Source organism: Rhinolophus sinicus, chromosome 13 (assembly GCF_057876585.1).
Source record: "Rhinolophus sinicus isolate RSI-liver-muscle chromosome 13, RSI-T2T, whole genome shotgun sequence".
Taxonomy (NCBI): Eukaryota; Metazoa; Chordata; class Mammalia; order Chiroptera; family Rhinolophidae; genus Rhinolophus; species Rhinolophus sinicus.
In genome coordinates this window covers 31,044,026-31,062,908 of record NC_142513.1, presented here as the reverse complement: position 1 = coordinate 31,062,908, position 18,883 = coordinate 31,044,026, and the positions used below count along the sequence as shown (strand labels likewise).

The 18,883-nt window shown below is 38.1% G+C and overlaps 1 protein-coding gene and 1 long non-coding RNA gene across 5 annotated transcripts in view; one reads left to right on the top strand and one right to left on the bottom strand.

Annotated features, from left to right (window-relative positions):
- Positions 1 to 5,459, bottom strand: part of SNAP25 (synaptosome associated protein 25) — an 80,743-nt gene extending 75,284 nt beyond the window's left edge. Inside the window, exon 1 of one of the 4 annotated variants that reach the window (XM_019734894.3) lies at positions 5,302 to 5,459. The gene's annotated coding sequence lies outside the window, so the exon portion shown is untranslated. Of the gene's footprint in view, positions 1 to 5,118; positions 5,271 to 5,301 lie in introns of those variants that run through there. The other 3 variants (XM_019734892.3, XM_019734893.3, XM_088789263.1) reach the window with 3 other exon arrangements.
- LOC141568291 (uncharacterized) overlaps positions 4,296 to 18,883 on the top strand; it is a 153,611-nt gene continuing 139,023 nt past the window's right edge. Inside the window, exon 1 of the long non-coding RNA XR_012491410.2 lies at positions 4,296 to 5,029. This is a non-coding gene — a long non-coding RNA (uncharacterized LOC141568291). The remainder of the gene's footprint in view (positions 5,030 to 18,883) is intronic.

Genomic DNA, 18,883 nt, shown 5'->3' with positions numbered 1-18,883 from the left:
AAAAAATCATGTACATTCTCTGCGCCTCATTTGACAAATATGAAAAATGTGGATGATGCAAGAGGTAGAGTTAAGAGCTTAGTCTCTGGAGTCAGAGGATTGCATTGAAATCCTGGTTCTGCTCTGTGATGTTACTTAGCCTTTCTCTGCCTCAGCTTCCCTATCCGTAAAATGGGAATAATAATGGTACCTTGGCTACAAGGTTGTTATGAGGACTAAGTGAGCTAGTACAGGTAAAAGCTTTTAGAATTAGTGACTCACTCTTCTCCCCCCACAAGCCTATTCTGATTAATCACTGCTTTAGGTAGCTGTCTTTCAAAATCAGATTTATGGTTTACTGAATGTTATCTAATATTATATATAAACTCATATCACTATGGTTTAGTTTGCATCATTAATTTAGAAATCAGAAACTGCTTGGACTTTATATTGGGTAAAATGCTTTGAGATCTTTATGAAGAACATTATGTAGAAATGATTAGCTATAATCTTTACAGCAATAATAGCAATTCTGAAAAGTTCACAGCGCAGCCAGAGTCCTCTGGCAATTTCTCTGAAGTCTCTTACTTCTTCTAAGATTAATTTTTTTCAAACTCTCCACTCGTCATGCCCTGCTTCCTCAGTGCTATGTCGCCTCTCCTCCCTCCCTCTCATTTGATATTTGGAAAGCCCTCTGCACAGTCAGTCTGACCTCCTCCTAAAGCATCAAACCTCACTACCTCCAAATTTCTCCCAGGGAGTCAGCTTGAAAATCAAAACGTTTTCTTAAGGATGTCTCTTCTGCCAGTATTATGGGGAAGAACACACGAGGATAGTCCCTTGACACTTCAGAGCCAGAATGGAAATAGCAACAAGATTTATGTCTGCAGTTGCTATTTCTTCCTCCACACAAAGCCATTAACTATTTCGGTTCAGCCGTTCCGTCAGCATTTGTAATTTTAAAGCTCTGCTGAGAGAGTAAAATATTAAAAAAACAAGTGGGTATAGTTTAAGCTAGCCCTTAAATGCGAGTAATCAGCCAAAGTCACCAAGGATAGTCAGGGAAAAAGTAGGATATAATGCCCACCTCACCTTAGTTTTCCAATTTTTTTACCACAGCATCTTTTTTGTTTTTTCACTTTTAGCCACTTGGGGCTTATTCTATGTGTCATGTTGCATGAAACATGCACAGAAAAACTGGTATTTTTTAAAAAAATCTTTCCAGCCAGTGTATTTGACAATGCAGAATACTCAGAGGGTGCAAGAGATGGTTATGTATGTTTATTATTCAAGTGTATGTTCTGGGCACCTCTCATCACTAGATTCCTGACCCACTTTTCAATCTCTCTGGTAAGTGCTCGTCTTGAACAATTTGTTTTAATCAGTAATGGAAAATTGAAACTTACAATTAACTTCTGGGCAAGACTTACAAATCTATCTGTATCCTGAAGAGTGATCATAAAAGATGCCTGAATGAGGACTGATTCTTTTTAAACATTAATCATCCCTTATGATATCAATTGCAACCCTCTATTTCTGCAAGAATGCAAATTCAATCCACTCTGTCAATAGCAATTCCTAGATATTAAAAAGGAGTTGATTACTTTGTTATGTCAGCTTCTGCTCAGAAGTCAACTTTAGAGGACAAAGTACCAAATCCTCAGCTTGGCATTCAAAGCCTTCCAAAGAAGGCTCCAACTCTTCATTCCAACATATTCCCCTGCACACAAGCTTCACACTTCTTCCAAATGGATGAACATTCTTTGGGTTTGCTGACCATAACTTGGGCTTGCCTAACATGTAGTTCTGCCTATGCTGTAACTTTTACTTAGTTATAGAATACTTCCCTCACCTCGTAATCTCCAAAAAGCCAGCTTAAGTCCTAACTCTCAGATCATACTGCATTATTGCGGTCCTCAGAATTTACATTTCTTACTTTTGGTCATGTTCACTGGCAAATAATGATATACTCTCTCATGATTTCTTTTCTACTGTTTTATTGCATTTTCATTCTGGTATTATTTATTAATTTCTGTTATTTATTGTTTTCCTTAAGATTACTAGAACTAAACTTATTGAGGTCAAAGACCATATAAGCATGAGACTTTATATCCTCCATGGGGTTCATTTATGTATCTGGTGCTCACTGATTGATCAATATCTTCCTATCAGGTTGGTCCCTGCTGACAAGGTATGACACTGCAGAAACATATCTAGCACTGAGGCTGAAAACACCAATTTTCTTATATTTATAGTATTGTAAAGCAGTTCCATGATGTGAGAAAAAGTTTATTCATAGTGCATCATCTAAAAAGCAGATTTATCTATTTTATCCTTTATGCTTTCTCTCTCAACCTTTTTCTCAAATTATGTCTCATTTCCACTAATCATCAAAGTCTACATGTTCTGCTTGAAGACCAGCTGCTACAGGAAGAGGTGCTACTGGCAGAAACATCAGCTGGTTGATAACCATCACTTGGGTTAACACTTAGAGCTTAAGAATGTCTTTAGACAAGCTAATTAGGGGCAGCTTGTACTGTGTTTGTGCATGTGTGGGTGTGCATGTTAATAACAAAGTAAAAATAAAATTGTGAATTCTTGGGAGATTTTACATAGAGAGGTTAAGAAAATTATAAATTGTTTTGTATTCTGAGTGTCAAGGTGCGAATTCAGAAAATGCCAGTGAGCAAATAAGCAGGTACTATTAGAGGGTCTGTGTGAATGTTTCCTGATGCATCCCTATGGCCATCTGCTCCTGCCTCTTCTCACTGTATTGCCCTGAATTTTAAAAATTTAAAATAGGACATCTCTTGATTTTTCCTGAAGCTTACCAATAAAGTAAATGTTAAATTCATGCTTCAATATGTTTTTTTCTTTAATTCCTCAGTAAGCTATTCCAGAATTAGATCCATAATTTTGCACATCACCACTTCCTCCCAAATCTGTGCCCTTTGCCAGCTTCACTGCAGTCTTCTACCTCCACACCCCCCCACTCCAGTCTTCCACCAGCAAACAAACCCAGCAGTAATTACTAATGTCCAAGCACGTAATGCCAGCAGTGCTAGGCTTTTTTATTTGACGCAACTACGCAGAGAGTTGTCTGGACATGTAGCATAAAGTCAAAGCCTTTTTGAAGACTCCTACCCATCTTTTCTCCCCTCCTCCCATCACTAAAACACAGTTGTTTATTTCATCTGCAGATTACAGTTATAAAATTCTTCCATACAGTTCCATACTCTTGAATAATAATTTTACATCACATACAACAACAAATCAATATATATTTATGTGGAAACATATGGTTATCCATAAAAATGAAAACACTCGGAAATCAATGGCTGGGAATGAAAGTACCCTGTCTATGTGGACAGGGCATTTTAGCACCTCTAGTATGTAAATGATTGGAGCTATGACTAATTAAACACAATCCAAGATCTTATTTTGAGGCTTTTCAGGGGACCATGATAGTATTTCTTCAACACGTTGTATATATTCTTACATATGGCACTGTTACTCTTATTTAACACTACTCAAATAGTACAATTTTGCTCCTGGTATTTTAATGCAAATTTTATCTATATCAAATGGCTGGAAATATCCTGTGATAATTTGTTCACTGAGAGGTTCCAAGTCTCAGAGTAAAAAATGGTTAAATTACTTATCACCACCTCAGCAAAATCCCGCAGTGCCGTAATAGAAATTGCAGTAGATCTTTATGTCAGAGTCCAGTTTCAGTCTAACGCCACGGTCCTTTCACCAGCATTACCCTGAAGGACATAGTTGGGTTCACCTGAGGAAAACCAGTCTTAGTTGTCAAATCAGAAACTATCACTGAGATAACCAATGTCCGTGGGAATTACTTTCACTCACTCTGAAACCATGGCCAAAAAGAGTAAATTTACACCCCATAAGACCTGTAATTTCTAGAGATGTCTTTTTTGTGGGGATGTGCTTGGGTTCATGCGTAATTACAAGGATGGAAGAGAAGGAAGAAGAAGAGGGATTCATTCTTAAAGTTGATTCTGCTTAGTTCAACTACCCCATTATTTTTATCAAACAGAAATATATATGGAGAAATATAATTCTTATAAACAAATCATATGGCATCTTCATATATACCTCACTCATGCCCACCTAAGATCTGTAGATAGATCTACTCTGTGCTAAAAACAAAAATAGACAAAACCCTTGATGTCTGACTCAAGGATAAATGTATATCTTTTCAAAATATGTTTATTGCTTATCAAAAGAAGGCAAGGGGGCAACACAGAAAATTTCCACAAGTAGACTCCTACTTTTTTAAAGCTTTGCTGGAGCTGAGAGGATGGGAGCAGGTAATTGCCAGCAAAGAAGTCCCTATGGGTAGGATTTATTTTTCTTTTCTTTTCTCCCCTTCCTCCCTTCCTTCCCTTTTTCTTTTCCTTCCTTCCTTCTTGCCTTCTTTCCTTCCTTCCTTCTATGTCTGCTCTGTTAGGGGTCTCAGTGAGACCAGGGTCTCAGAGATGCAATTTGGCCTCCAGCCCTGGAACATCTAGCCCTGGTCAGGAATCTCTGCCACAGATGCAACGCCGCGGCCGGACCGCTGTCCGCCGTGCTGAAAGATTGAGGGTGTCCGCGCGGCCCCTCGGTATTGCTGTCCAGGGTGCTGAGTGCGTTTCGCCGCAGTCCCTAAGGCGAGACCACCTCCGCCAGCTCTCCGCAGAGCCCTCCCACCCAGCACGATCCGCCCGCCTCCCGCCAGCCTGCAGTTGACGTGGAGCAGGCGGCATAAATCAAGTCTGTGGGGCATGGAGGCTGCTGTCGCTTCTGCGGCCCAGCTTGCCCGAGGCGGGAACAACCCCTTCTCCTTTCGCCTCCCCAGTGCCGACATCCTGCCTCCTCCCCAACTCTTCCCTGGGTAATAGCGCCCTAACGTCAACAGTCATAATAATAGGATCAGAACGACAGAGTTGGCTTATTTTGGTCTACAGAGAAAAAAAAAAGCAGGCTAAACATCTCTGAAAACTGCATCGCAAAATGGAAGAGAGGATCCCACTACAGTTTCAAAAGAGTAAGTTATTATTCAGTACGTATCCTTGCGCTTCCTCCCAATCGCTCCATCTGTAGGGTCCCCATTCATCCCTTCCCCAAGCAGCTCACCTCGAATATACTTTCTAAAGCCCCAGGCGGGAGTCTAGCCAGACGCGCACGTACTGAATACAGCACCCTAGGTGCACAAATTCTTGTATTTGCCCAAGCTCACTTGGTCTGCCCTGCTGTGGTCCCCTCTGGGTATACAGTCATCCAGATCCAGAACCACGACCTGGGGAGTGGGCCCCTTACCTTAGCTTCTCCAGAGGGTGGTGTTCGCCCGGCCCCTGCAGGTTGCGAGTGTGGAGGAGCCGCCGAATAGGGAGGGAAGGAAAGAGCTCCTGACCTCCCCGAGGTTTCGTCTTCAATGCAACATGAGCTCTGCCCTCATCAAAGATGGCCGTCCCTTTTGACGTCAGCAGCTTTTAATAGCTGTCTCCTGGAGGGGCGGGGAGAAGTGTGTTGTGGGGGAGGGCTGAAGGAGGACTGAGTCTGGGAGTGGGAGGAGAGGTGCGCTTCACTGCAAACCTTTGTATTTTAGTCTTTTATAAACACCCGAAAGGGACGAGTCTTGTAACTCCATTTTAACATCCGGTCTCGGGCAAACACATTTGTCTCACGGCTGGTTTTCTGATATTCTTTATTTGCATACGTGTACGTATGTATATATATGTACGTGTGTGTGCATGATATATATGTACTGTATGTATATGATATATATATATAGATTATATATACATATATAATATTTCCCCTGCTGAGTTGAGTGTTCAGTTGAGTCATTGAAAGAGGGGAAGGCAGAGGAGTAGAAGGCGGGGAGGGGGGGCGGGGTGGAGATTTCAGCTGTAATTTATGTTTTTCGGAAGAAGAGAGAGGGTCGGAAGGGGCATCCCTATCCACCCTCACCAGCTCCATATATGGACAGACTACGTGGGTTGCTATTTTTATGAGTGATTGCTTCATTTTATTAAAGCAGCATCGAGGGCTTGCAATTCGCATTAATGTGGTCAGCTGGAGAGAGAGACTCACACACGTTATTTTAAAGTACGTCAGAGCAATTATCGCTGAGAGATATGAAATGAGTTAGGGGGGAGAGAACGGAAGGGTAGTTAACCCAAACAGCGTGGGTTTGCTGGAGTTCAAGGCTTAGAATTGAGAGTTGTTTGCGGAGGGCAAAATAGATGACGCCGTTTTCGGTTGAATTTGTCCTCGAAGCCTGGGGTTTTATGATGGATTTCTTACAAATAGTCCACAGAGGCGCGCACACGCCTTATAGAACCGTCCAGACTTTCTGGGGGAATGCGAAGGGCTGCGGGTCCAAGGATCTCCCGGACGCTACAAATTCTGGTGGTCCATTCAGTGCGCAAACCCTGGGTACCAGTCGAGGCTGGCTTGGGTGCCAGCCCAAAACAGGGTGTGGGCCAGAAAGGGTACTTGTGCAGGTCATATGACAGATTAAAAAGAATCATTGTAAAGCAATAATCCTAACTGTCCTTCTTTATTGTGTATTGTGCGCGCGGGGAGGGGAGGTATGCAAATGGTTCCGCGGTGGCAGCCTTTCGGCTGAATCACAGGTGTTTGGGAGGCTGGCGCGGGGCTCCGAGGGGAGGGCGAACTGGGAAGCGCGTACTGGGAAGCGCGTAGGAGGTGGGGGACCTCCGCTGAGGAACTGTTTGTACTTTTCCGGAAAGGATGTGATGAGAAGTCGTGCCTCGAAATATTGAAACTTGATGGCCTCTTTTAGGTGATGGAAAATCCTTGTCTCTGGTCCGGGAAAATAACGCACCCTTCCGTCGCACCACTCCACACTCCCCGCCACACACACACACACACACACACACACACACACACACACACACACGTGCTGGCCTGAACACCAAGCTTCGGTTTTTAATTGCACATTACAGGAGATGGAGAGAGGAAAAGAGGGAGGGAGTGAAGAAGGGAGGGAGGGAGAGGGAGAGAAAGAGAGAGAGACCCAGGAAAGGAAAGGAGAAAGCAGAGTTGTAAAGGGGGTGTTTAGAGCAAGCAGAGCTATAAAAATTTAAGAAAGAATGTCTTTAATTGAAACAAGTGGAAGTCATTTTTTTCTTAAAGAGTCCATGGTCCAAAGGGTATTCTGAAATATTGTTTTCAATAATAATTAACAAATAGTGTTTGAAATTTATTAAAGTTGGATTCCTAAAACAAGGTATGTTGCTGAAATTTGTCTGCTTAAATATTCATTAAACATTTAAGATTCTTAAACAATAAAGAAGAAAATCTGCATGGTTCTTAGACACTTAATTGCCAATAAAACTAGTGATGCTTCTTACTTTCGTTATAAAGCACACTGGAATTGGGCTGGGAGAAGTGGCGACAAATGCAATGTCACTACAAAATCTTTTCTAAGTCAGGATTTTTTTTTTTTTTTAAATGTGACACTTTTTTAGCATGAGGAAGTTTTGGGGGAATAAGCTTGCAGTGAGGAGAAATAAAACATGTTTATGGCCCTCGGACTGAAAGTCATTCAGCACAAAGTTTTGTGAAAGAATGGAGGAGGTGAGGGATTTTCCAGAATTAAAGAAAACAATAAAATAAAAGAGTAACTACGTAGTCTCTTCCTGCTGGCAAAAGCTATGTGGCAGTCACAGGGGAGGACTGGCTTGGTATTCTGGATTTTCAACTGCTGATGCCCCACACTGACATTTTAAGAAATTACAGGTAAGAGGAGAGAGGCTGATTCAAAGCATCACAGAAAATACCACAGGCTCTACAGTATTATCTTGGGGCGGTGGTAGCATTTTCCATTCGCTTGTGCTTGTGTTACCAATGATGCTGTTTGAGAGGTTCTCCCACCTTGTTCTGGGAAAGGTATTGGAGTCTAATTTGAGAAACATAAACATCGGATAAATATAAGTCTACTAAGGATGACCAGATAGCCTTAAATGTATTTTTAATATGATAATGAAATTTTCTGCCCTAGGGTTTTCTCACTGCTTGATTAAAAAAAAAGCCATAGTCATCCTTGATAACAGGAAACCAGCAGATTTGTGTTATTCAGGGTCTATAAGGCTGAAATCCCACAGAGAAGAAAGGTGATGGAAAATTTGCTCTGAAATGATTCAGATTAGAGAGCTTTAATAACCTTACCAAGGGCACAGCTAATATATGGTACAGCTGGAATTTGAACCCCAGGGCCCAAGTTCATAATCACTATGCTTTACAGACTCTTTCAGCCCCTTCAGACTCATCTCCTCTGTATTAGTCAGGGTTGCCCAGAGAAACAGAACCAACAAAGTGTGTGTGTGTGTACACATTCTCTCTCCCCTTCCTCTCTCTGTATCTCTCTGTCTCTCTCTGTCTCTCTCTGTCTCTGTCTCTGTCTCTCTCTCTCTCTGTCTCTCTCTCTCTCTGTCTCTCTCTCTCTGTCTCTCTCTCTCTCTCTCTCTCTCTCTCTCTCTCTCTCTATATATATATATATATATATATATATATATATATATATACGCAAATAGATTTATTACGAAGAACTGGCTCAAGTGATTATGGAGACTGACAAATCTCAAGATCTGCAGGGTGAGTCAGCAAGCTGGAGACTCAGGAGAGCTAATGATGGTGTAGTTCCAGTCCAAAGGCCAGCAGGCTCAAGCCCCAGGAACAGTGACTGTTTCAGTTTGAACCTGAAGGCAGGAAAAAGCCAGTGTCCCAGTTTGAAGGCAGTCAGGCAAGAGTAATTCTCTCTTTCTCTGGAGAGAATCAATCCTTTTGTTCTATTCAGACCTTTAGCTGATTGGATGAGGCCCATCACGTTAGGGAGGGCAATCTGCTTTAATCAATCTACTGATTTAAATATTAATCTCATTCAAAGACACTGTTAGAGAAGTACCTAGAATAATGTTTGACCAAATATCTGGGCATCTGGCCCAGTCAAGCTGACATAAAATTAACTATCATACCCTCCTTTTATAGCTAACCTCTCTGCTTCAGCATATTGGGGTTTGTGTATGACTTTTTCATTAGCAGCTTTAGAGTTCTATTTGCTAATGGGATGAGTCTGTGGATCACTGACCACAAAGTTTGGTTGGGGTGAATTCCAAGAGAGGGATCTAGGCTGGTGAGATGATTGCATGGAGTAAACAGAAGTGACATATTCAAAGGAAAACAGTGCCAAGTACAATAAAGGAGGGATTTCAGAGATCAATACCTAATAAAGAGCATAAATAAAAATTGGGTCAGAATTTGCACTCAAAATATACTTGAGAGAGTCAGCCAAAATTCAGAACAAAACAGCAATATTGACCACTGGTTTTCAGGAGAAGATATGAGGTCTTAAGTAGGAATTGATTCCAAGGGCCAGGAACTCTGGCTATGAAAATCAGGTTGAGATGGGTTGAGGTGGCTATTCAAGATATGGCTGGGAAATGAAGCAAGGATATTTGGGACCATACCATTCATGTTGGTCATAAAGGGCAGTGCAGCTGTTCCAGCTAGCAGGGACCAAGCTAGGCAAGGCACAGTCTAATATGTCAGCAGATAGCATCCGTGATCTCTCGGTTATATCCAATGGGCTTCCATCTTTCTGAACCTCTGGCTTCACCCGACACTGTACCATTCATTACATTTCTTAAAGTGCTCTATAATGTGCCTTCACCTCTGTTTCTCTCCCTTATCTGTTGGTTCCTCATTTTCCATGGCAGATGGGTTGAAGCAGAAAAATTGTGGTGCTCAGCAGGTTAAGCTGGACATTTCCCTGAACCCCACACAAGCCCTCTGGGAGCTCCATATGTCCATGGAACATCTCCTGACTCTCCATCATGAAAACGTACATGCTTTGGGCCAAAGAGAATATTGAAAATATTGAACAGCTCACATTCGTATAGCCCTGTACAAATTCTAAAGCACTGTCACACACATGATCTCATTTTATTCTCACACTCTGGGGTATGTGTAAAAGTAATTATTAGTTTAAATTCCAATTAATACATGAGAATTATGATTGATTTTCCAGACTCCTGTACTGACCATGGTACATCAAGAGAACCCAATGTCCTATTCCTTCTTTCATGCGTTGTCTTAAAAACCCTGATCCATGCTCTTGAGTTTAACCATAATTTATGTATGTATGACTGTTAATTTTATATTCACAGTCCCATATTCTCTCATGAGCTTCAGAGTCATATTCCTAGCTTCTTAGTGAATACTCTCATCCAAAGGATCAAAGGCATCTCAAACTGCCTTTGAGATGTATCAGTTTACGTATCAGTTGCTTTCCTCTATTCTTCTTCTCTTCTTACATTCTTAATTAACAATCTCACCAGGTATCCCATTTACTAAACTAGCAGTCAGAAATATCTTAGTTTTGTTCTCCTTTTCTGGCCTTTCTTCAGCTCTATGCACTCATTTCTTGGTGATTTTATCTAATTCTAGAATCTCAAATAACATCTATGTGTTAATACTCTCATGTTTATATATTCAACCCTGATTTATTTCCTGAACTTCAGCTCGTGGATCCAACTTCATACTCAATACCTGCACTTAAATATAAAGCACATATAGATATATAACTAGCATGTACGAAGAAGAATTTGAGGTTTTTAACTCCAAAATGGCTTCCCTCTTCAATGTTAACTAAAATGGCAATTACATTTACCTAATTTCTCAGGGTGAAAATCTTGTCTTATTTCACTGATCTCTTTCACATGCACATGTAAACCATGAGCAAATATTGCTCTACTTTCGATACATTTTCTAAATCCAACCACTTCTCAAACTTCGACAGATCCTATCTTAGTTTAAGCCACCATCATTTCTTACTTGGGCTATAACAGTAGCCTCCAAATTTGTCTCCTAGGCCCTATTTCTCCACATAGCTGCCACAATGGTATTTTTAAAAGACAAATCTTTCTCAAAAATGTTTAATGTTTCCTATAACACTTAGAAGTCCTTCTCTTAACCTGCAGGAGACCAGGCTGCTACCCACCTTTCCAAACTAATTTCCTAACATTCTCCCTCTTCTTACTCTCCCACCATTACAATCACATTGCCCTTCTTTTTGTTCCTTGTACAATCAAGCTCACTCCCACCTTAGGACCTTTGAATGTGTTATTACCTTTACCTGAAAGACTGTTCTCCAGACTTCTCATGTCTTGCTTCCTCAAATGCTACTTTTTCGAAGGAGTCTTCTTTGACAATTCAAATAGCTAAACTTGCTAACCTCCAATTCACTATCATTCTCTATTCTTTTAACCTGAATTGTTTTTCTTCATAGCACTTTTCTCCTTGTGAGATTATGTGTTTGTTTGTTTATATTTTTATCTATATTTTGTTTCCAAGAGGCAACAATTTTCAATGACGTTAGTTTTTCCTTTCAGTAAATTCTTTCTTTTTGTTTGTTTCTAAATAATATGCAGACATTGCTAATTCTTGATTTATAACATAGACCAGCATTTAACTTCTTTGATGATAATAAGCTCACTTACATCACCATTTTTTTCTCTCTCACCATGCACTCAATACCAGAACTTTTTGTTAAATAATCACTCAGCCATTAATATGACTAGGTAAATATTGTTCACTGGTAAGTGAGTACCTCACAATGAGTATGCTTCTTCTTTTGAATAATTTTCCACTTTCCTTGGTGAAGTTTTTAAGGGCCTCTATGGAGGAGAAAAGGATGGTTGCTAACAAAGAAACATGAATCACACCAACATCAGACTTCTCACCAGCAAATCTAGATGGTAGATGTCAATGGAATAAGTCTTCAAATGTTGGGGAAAAAAATAAATTTCAGTCTATAAGTCTATACCAAGCCAAATGTTAATTAAGAATGAAGGACAAAATAAAGACATTTCCAGACATATACAGACTCAGGAAGTTTACCTCCTATGTACTCTGCAAATAAAAACATTTTCTAAGGATTGTACCCCAGCAAAACAATTCACAATGGAATCTACAATATGTAGGAAGACTAGTGACATAGTAAATATCAGAACTAATGTAGAATTGATTTACTTGGATCAAAGCTAGGAAGCAACTATAAAAATAAATCAGTTCAAAATAGATCATTTAACAAATAGTGTAATTTAAAAGGTGGCTGATCCTACTATTAATCTGGCAATGGCATAAGCATCTTATAAGAACAATAAGAATAAAAGGTTCTTATAAATGCCAGGAGAAATAGAAGCTATACCATGTATTTTGGGTTCAACTATGACAAACTTTTGAGCAATTTTTGATGGAGATTAAGGAAAAATCTTCCAATTGTTCTTTCTCTTTGATTATTTTCTTGGTGTGAAGATTTAGTGCCATAGGACTATTTAAAAACACTACTCTACCTGGTTCTTCAGTGAATCGTACTTATATAATCTTAATGCTATAAATGCTATTTATTGATTTTCAAAGTTTATTACCAAGCTGTTGATCAAGCACAAAAGATAATTATCTTTACCTAACAGAATCTAAATGTTATGAGGCCTAACATATAAAAGTGATGGTAGAACTGTCATAATGCGGTTAAAGGAAGGGGCTGAGAAGGGCACAAAGTGAAGGGGTGTTATTTAATGTACAAGTCCCAATTTACTCATTTTACATGGTAAGGGGTAAGAACATCGGTATAAAGCTGATAGAAGAAAGTTAAAGTTCAATCATCCTATATGATTACATATAAAATTATATGTAAAATAATGAAATTAACCAACAGAAAACCAAAGATAAACATAAGTAACAAAGTTTGTGTGTTAGAATAAGGAAGAGTCAATTAGATCATGGTCTAATCTTTAATAAGAGAGAATTAATACATATTATTTAAAGCTAGTAAATCAAAAACTAGAAGTATACCATTTAAAATTAAGGTTGTAAACACAAAGAAGAACTTAAAACTGAAATATTTAAAGATGGTCACTTTGGGGAAGGATAAAGACTAAACTGCATGATTTTATTAGAACTCTTTTTTTTCATGTAACTGTATTACACTTCTTAAAAAGAATGGAAATCTTAAAATTATTTCAAAATGCTTTTAAGCAGACACTGCTGATTTCAAGTGAGCTGCAACATTCTACCTTGGCAATTCTAAAAACTGTGTTTGTGTAGTCTATCAAAATGAAATCCACTTTCACAGTGGAGAAGAAAAAATATTCCCTGAAATGTATTTTTAACCCTTTTGTTTTTCTAGGCAATGCTAAGGACAGAGTTTGTATTAAAATTGAAAAGTGAGATGTGCGATCTGACATCTGGGCAGACGGCCTCTTGGAGTTAACATTTTAAGAACAAAATTATGATTATGAGCCAGTTTTTGAATGGTGGAGTAAGGACCCCCAAAGTCTGCTCCTCCATAAAAGTGATGAAAGCACTGGCAAAAATTGTCTAAATCAGTATTTTTAGAACTCTGGAAATTAACCAAAGGTTTGCAACAATCTGAGGAGCATTTATTCAAGAAAAATGTCTGAATCTATGAAAGAAGAGCAAACTTTGTAGCATTTGACTTTCCTTATTCTCATCCTTTTCTCCCCAGCTCTGTAGTAACCTTGAAACCAGGAGCCTAGAAGTCAATGGAGAGGGACATAATTTCTTTGGAGCTTCCCAGAAGCCCCATGTAGAGAGAATTGTAACTGGCCGACCTGCTTGAAAGTTTTCTGGAAACTACCACTATCAGGGCTTGATTTTATTTGACATGACTCAGAATTCAATCAGTGTAAACAGTGTTTTCCTAGGGCATTTGTCAAAAACAATCAGCAGCAAATGCTTAATATAGCAGCTGCCTGAGGCAGTGATAACAATTGAGGTAAACAAGAGGCTGACCAAAAAATTTAAAAGGAAATGCTGATAAATGAGATGTCCATATGGGTTTTCAAAAGCTTCAATGTATTTCTGGGCATCTAGAAGATCATGCACATGTATAGGACTGTATGCGTGCCCAGGAAAGATCTGAGAGGGTCCTCTTCTGTGAATGACCATGAGACTTAGCATAAGCAGGAAGCAAAGGCTAAGGCAGTGCTGTAAACTGCTTTCCAGGGTGTTGAAACACTACCCTAACACACAGACAGAACTTCTCTACAAAGACTTGAGACTTGTTGATAAAGTGTTTAAGGAAATCTTTCCACTCATTAGCTGACCATTAAGTTAGCTGAGCAAAGACTTCAGGCCACATACAACAAAGAATACAGACTTTACAGAAGTAGTTTAGCAAAGTCACTGAATAAGCAAACAAACAGTGGCAGCAACAAAAACTGGGGATGTGTGTGTGGTAGAATCTGATTTCCAGAGTTTCCACATTATTCTATTTAAAATGTCCAGTTTTTAACTAACTATTGAAACATGCAAAGAAATATGGCCCATAAGCAGGAGAAAAAACATCAATAGGAACTTGCCCTGAGGACACCTAAACATTTGAGGAACTGGCAAAAAATTTTAAATATGTTCAAGAACTAAAAGAACTCATGTCTAAAGAGCTAAAGGAAAGCATTAGAAAGATGAATCACCAAATGAAGAATACTAATAAAGATATAAATAGTATAAAGCAGAATCAAATAAAAATTCTGCAGTTTAAAAGTATAATAACTGAAATTAAAATGCACTAGAGGAGCACAATAGTAGATTTAAGGTGACAGAAGAAAGAACCAATTAATATAAAGATATGTCCATTAAAATTATTAAGTCTGAGGCAGTAGGAAAAAAAGAATGAAGAAAAATTAACAGAGCCTCAGAGTCCTGTGGGACACTATAAAGCATACCAAATGTGCACAAGGTGAGTCCAAGAAGGAGAGAAAGTGATAGAAAGAATATTTGAAGAATAATGGCTCAAACTTTTCCAAATTTGAGGAATAACATTAACCTAACTAATCTAAGAAAGTTAATGAACTCCAGGTAGGAAAGCCCTAAGGAGAGCCACACTTACATTCATCATACTCAAACAATCAAAAGCCACAGACACAGAGAATCTTGCAAACAGTAAAGGAGAAGTGTCTCCAACATAAAAGGGATCCTCAGTAAGATTAACAGCTGACTTCTCATCAGAAATCATAGAGGCCATGGGATGACATAATCAAAATTATGACAGAAAAGAACTCTTCACCAAGAATTTGATATTCTGCAAAATTCTCCTTCAAAAAAGGAGAATCAAGACAGTCTTAGAGTAAAACAAAAACAGCAAATGAGAGAATTTATTGCTAGCAAAACTGCCTTCCAAGAAAGACTAAAGGGAGTGCCTCAGCTGAAATGAAGGGACACTAGCCCAGTGACCCAAATCCACATGAAGAAGTAAAGAGCATCAGTAAATGTAGTTACACAATTAAACTTAAAGTAAGTATTATTGTGTATATATTTTTTGTAACTCTTTTCTCATACTAACTGAGAAGACAACTGTGCAAATCAATAATATGAAACTTTTGATGGGTTTATAATATATAAGGATGTAATTTATGTGATAATAATGACACAAAAGTAGAGAGAGGGAATGGAGGTATATCAAAGCAAAATTTCTGTGTAATATTGAAATCAGTTTTCAATATTAACTAATTAATATTAATTGGTATTATTCTGACCAAGATTTTTAAAGTTAATATGTTAATTGTAATTCCCAGTGCAACCACCAAGGATATAACTAGCAAAATACAGTAAAAGAAAAAAGATAAGAAAATTAAAAAGGTACACTAGAAAAACATCTATTTAACACAAAGAAGGCAGTAATGGAGGAATAGAGCAAAAAGACATAGATGGAAACAAATAGCATAAAGGCATGAATAAATCCTACCTTATCAGTTATATTAAATGTAAATAGATAAAACACTCTAATCAAAAGGCAGAGACTGGTCAAATGAACTTTTAAAAAAACACATGCTCCAACTATATGCTGTCTATAAGAGACCAAATCAAAGACACAAATAGGTTGACAGTAAAAAAGATGGAAAAAGATAAACAATGCAAGCAACTAAAATAGAACTAGAGTGACCTACTAATAACAGACAGAATATATTTGCACACAAAAATTTTTACTAGAGACAAAGGACATTTTATAATTGTAAAGATGTTAATCAAGAAAATATAATACATACAAAATGTGATCAAAAGATACAGTGAATGTTTAAATTTAAAAAATGTATTATAGTAAAAGACACACTGCCATTAATCCCCCTCAGAATACACCCCCTTGCTTCAAACACACTTATCCCACCGTTCTTGTCACTTTCTGAAGCAGTTCTGGAAGTTCTCTTTCATGAGTGTCTCTACTTCATCCTCCATCATGACAACACTCCGTGTCACACATGGCTTCTGGTACAGCAATTTCTGTCAAATAAAAACATTACGGTGTGTCTTCATCCACCTTATTCACCAGATCTGGCACTATAGGACTTCTGGCTCTTCCCCAAAGTCAAAATGACCATGAAAGCTAAACGTTTTATATATATATATATATATATATATATACACACATACATATACATATACATATATATATATATATATATATATATTTATGTCATATATATGTATCTATATGATATTATATATATGACATTATATGTTATATATTATATATAAATAATTCTGGTGAATATATATGTATATATAGTCTTTAGTTGTGCTGTCATGGCTGCCTTGATGTCCTGAATCAATTCAAAACGTTTTATTCAATGAAGGAGTCAGAGATTACTCCACTTCCTGCTACTCATTTATTGTTCTTCGGCTATAGACTAGAGAGATTTGCCAAACCCCAGATTATTGCAGCTGCATGAGTAGGCCCTGCCAAGGCCAACTCAAATCAGTAGAATTGCCTGTTAACCCATAGGTTGATGAGCCATGCCAATTGGGTATTGTTATTAGTCACTGAGTTTTGGGGAGGTATATAATACTGCATTATTGTGATAATATGTAGATCACTAAAAGAGTATGTGTATGAACATGGGAAAGTTTTTAATTCTCTGTAAGCTTCTGTTTCCTCTGTAAAATGGAGATAAACATCTATAGAATTATGTAAATATTAAATGATGAGGAAGGTAAAGAATTTAACACAGTATTCCAATAAATGGAAGAATTAGAACTACAGTTTGCCCTCCTACAGGTCTTCAAGAAGACATATGGAGAAAGAAAATTTCTGGTAGAATTAAGAAGAGATGGTGTGAGAGAGACAGAAGAAAGAAACATTTAGTGATCTCTGCTTGGTGTCAGGTATTGTCCTATGTCCTTTAATATATTTTATAGCATTCTATCTTCCTTATCAACTTATATAGTATGTTTTATTATTCCCTATGTATAAATGAGGAAACCCTGATTCAGAAAAGTGATCTGACTTTGTCAAAAATCAGACAGCTAGTAGTGGAAGTCCTGGGATAAGAAATAATTTAGGTCTTTTCACTCTAATGACCTTGCTCTTGCCACTATTACAACCCAGTTCAAACCTTAATCACATTAGATTTTTTATTAAAATATAAAAGCTTTCAGGGCTCTCACTACAGAGTAAGAAAGTGGGTGTCTGAGCCAAATCTTTCAAAGATTATTTTTGCTTTTTCCATTTGATTTAATGTTATTTCTTTCTTTCTAGAATCAGTCTCTCTCTCTCTCTCTCTCTCTCTCTCTCTCTCTCTCTCTCTCTCTCTCTCTCTCTCTCTCTCTCTCCCTGCCGCCTTCAGATCCCTGTAGCTAACATTCAAGCAGAAGGCAAGTGACTCAGCAAGCATTTCAATGGTTTATTTATTCTTAGAGGAAAGAAATTCTCTTAGCCTCCTATCTAGAAAGAGGGTAATAAAAATTCTAAAGCTTTTGTAGGAAAAGCATCTTCGATATATACAACCTATATAGTATTTTTTTTCTTCAAACTGGTCAGAAAGGAGGCTCAAGCTCACAGCAAATTTTAAATAAATCTCAACACACCATTTATGTTCACATGAACAAGCTGTTGGTTAATGCCTACAGGAAATCAGGACGGACTGTCAAATTTGATCTCTTGCAGAGACAAGCGATCTAGTTCTTGATCTGCACAGATGTAGCTTTTCTATTTTTAGTCATAAAAACAAAAAAAACTCAAAACCCATTGTTTCCATTTTGAGCCATATGACTTGGAGTTGGATGAGATATTGGTCAGAACAGGCTAGATTATACTGCAGTAATAACACCCTCATGTTCATAATGGCCTAACCTAGCAAAAGTTTATTCTTCTCCTTGCTACTTGTCCAACACAGATTAGTAGGGATGATGTGGATTTCAATTAATCACTAATGGATTTCAATTAATGCAGATTCCAGTATGGGCTTCCCTGATTGTCAGTGTCGGGAGAAAGGGGGAATCAGCCAAGCACAGGAACTTAAATACTTCCACCAGAAGAGACATTTGTTAACTCCTGCTCATATTTAATTGTGCAAACCAAGTTATCTGGCTTCTCTTAGTTTATGGGATGGAGAAGTAGAGTCCCCTGTGTTCCTGGAGAAGTAAAGCCAGGGGTTTTATGAATAATTCTAACAACTACCCTAGATGGTCTCTCTGATAGTCAGGTAGGATTCTTGTTTCCCCTGAACCAGTGATAAAATAGGACCCTGGCCAAGTCACTTTCCTCTTGGGTTGACTAACTTCTTCCCTTAGGAAAACAATCATGTCATATCTTATTATATTGCTTAGGGGTTAACATGTGTAAAGAATATATATGTTTCAGTGCTTTGAATAAAGTAATATAGAATTTTATTTTTTAAAACGATATATACTCAGAGGTAGTACACTTAAAAATAGTCAAGTTTCTTTTTCAGTTCATTTTTGCTTCTATTGTTTCCTGGAAAGAGGTTCAGATTTCTTATACTCCCAGGAGCTATTAGCTGTTTCTTTAACCTATAATCTATAATGATCAATGAGCTCTAGGCAGTTAAAACTT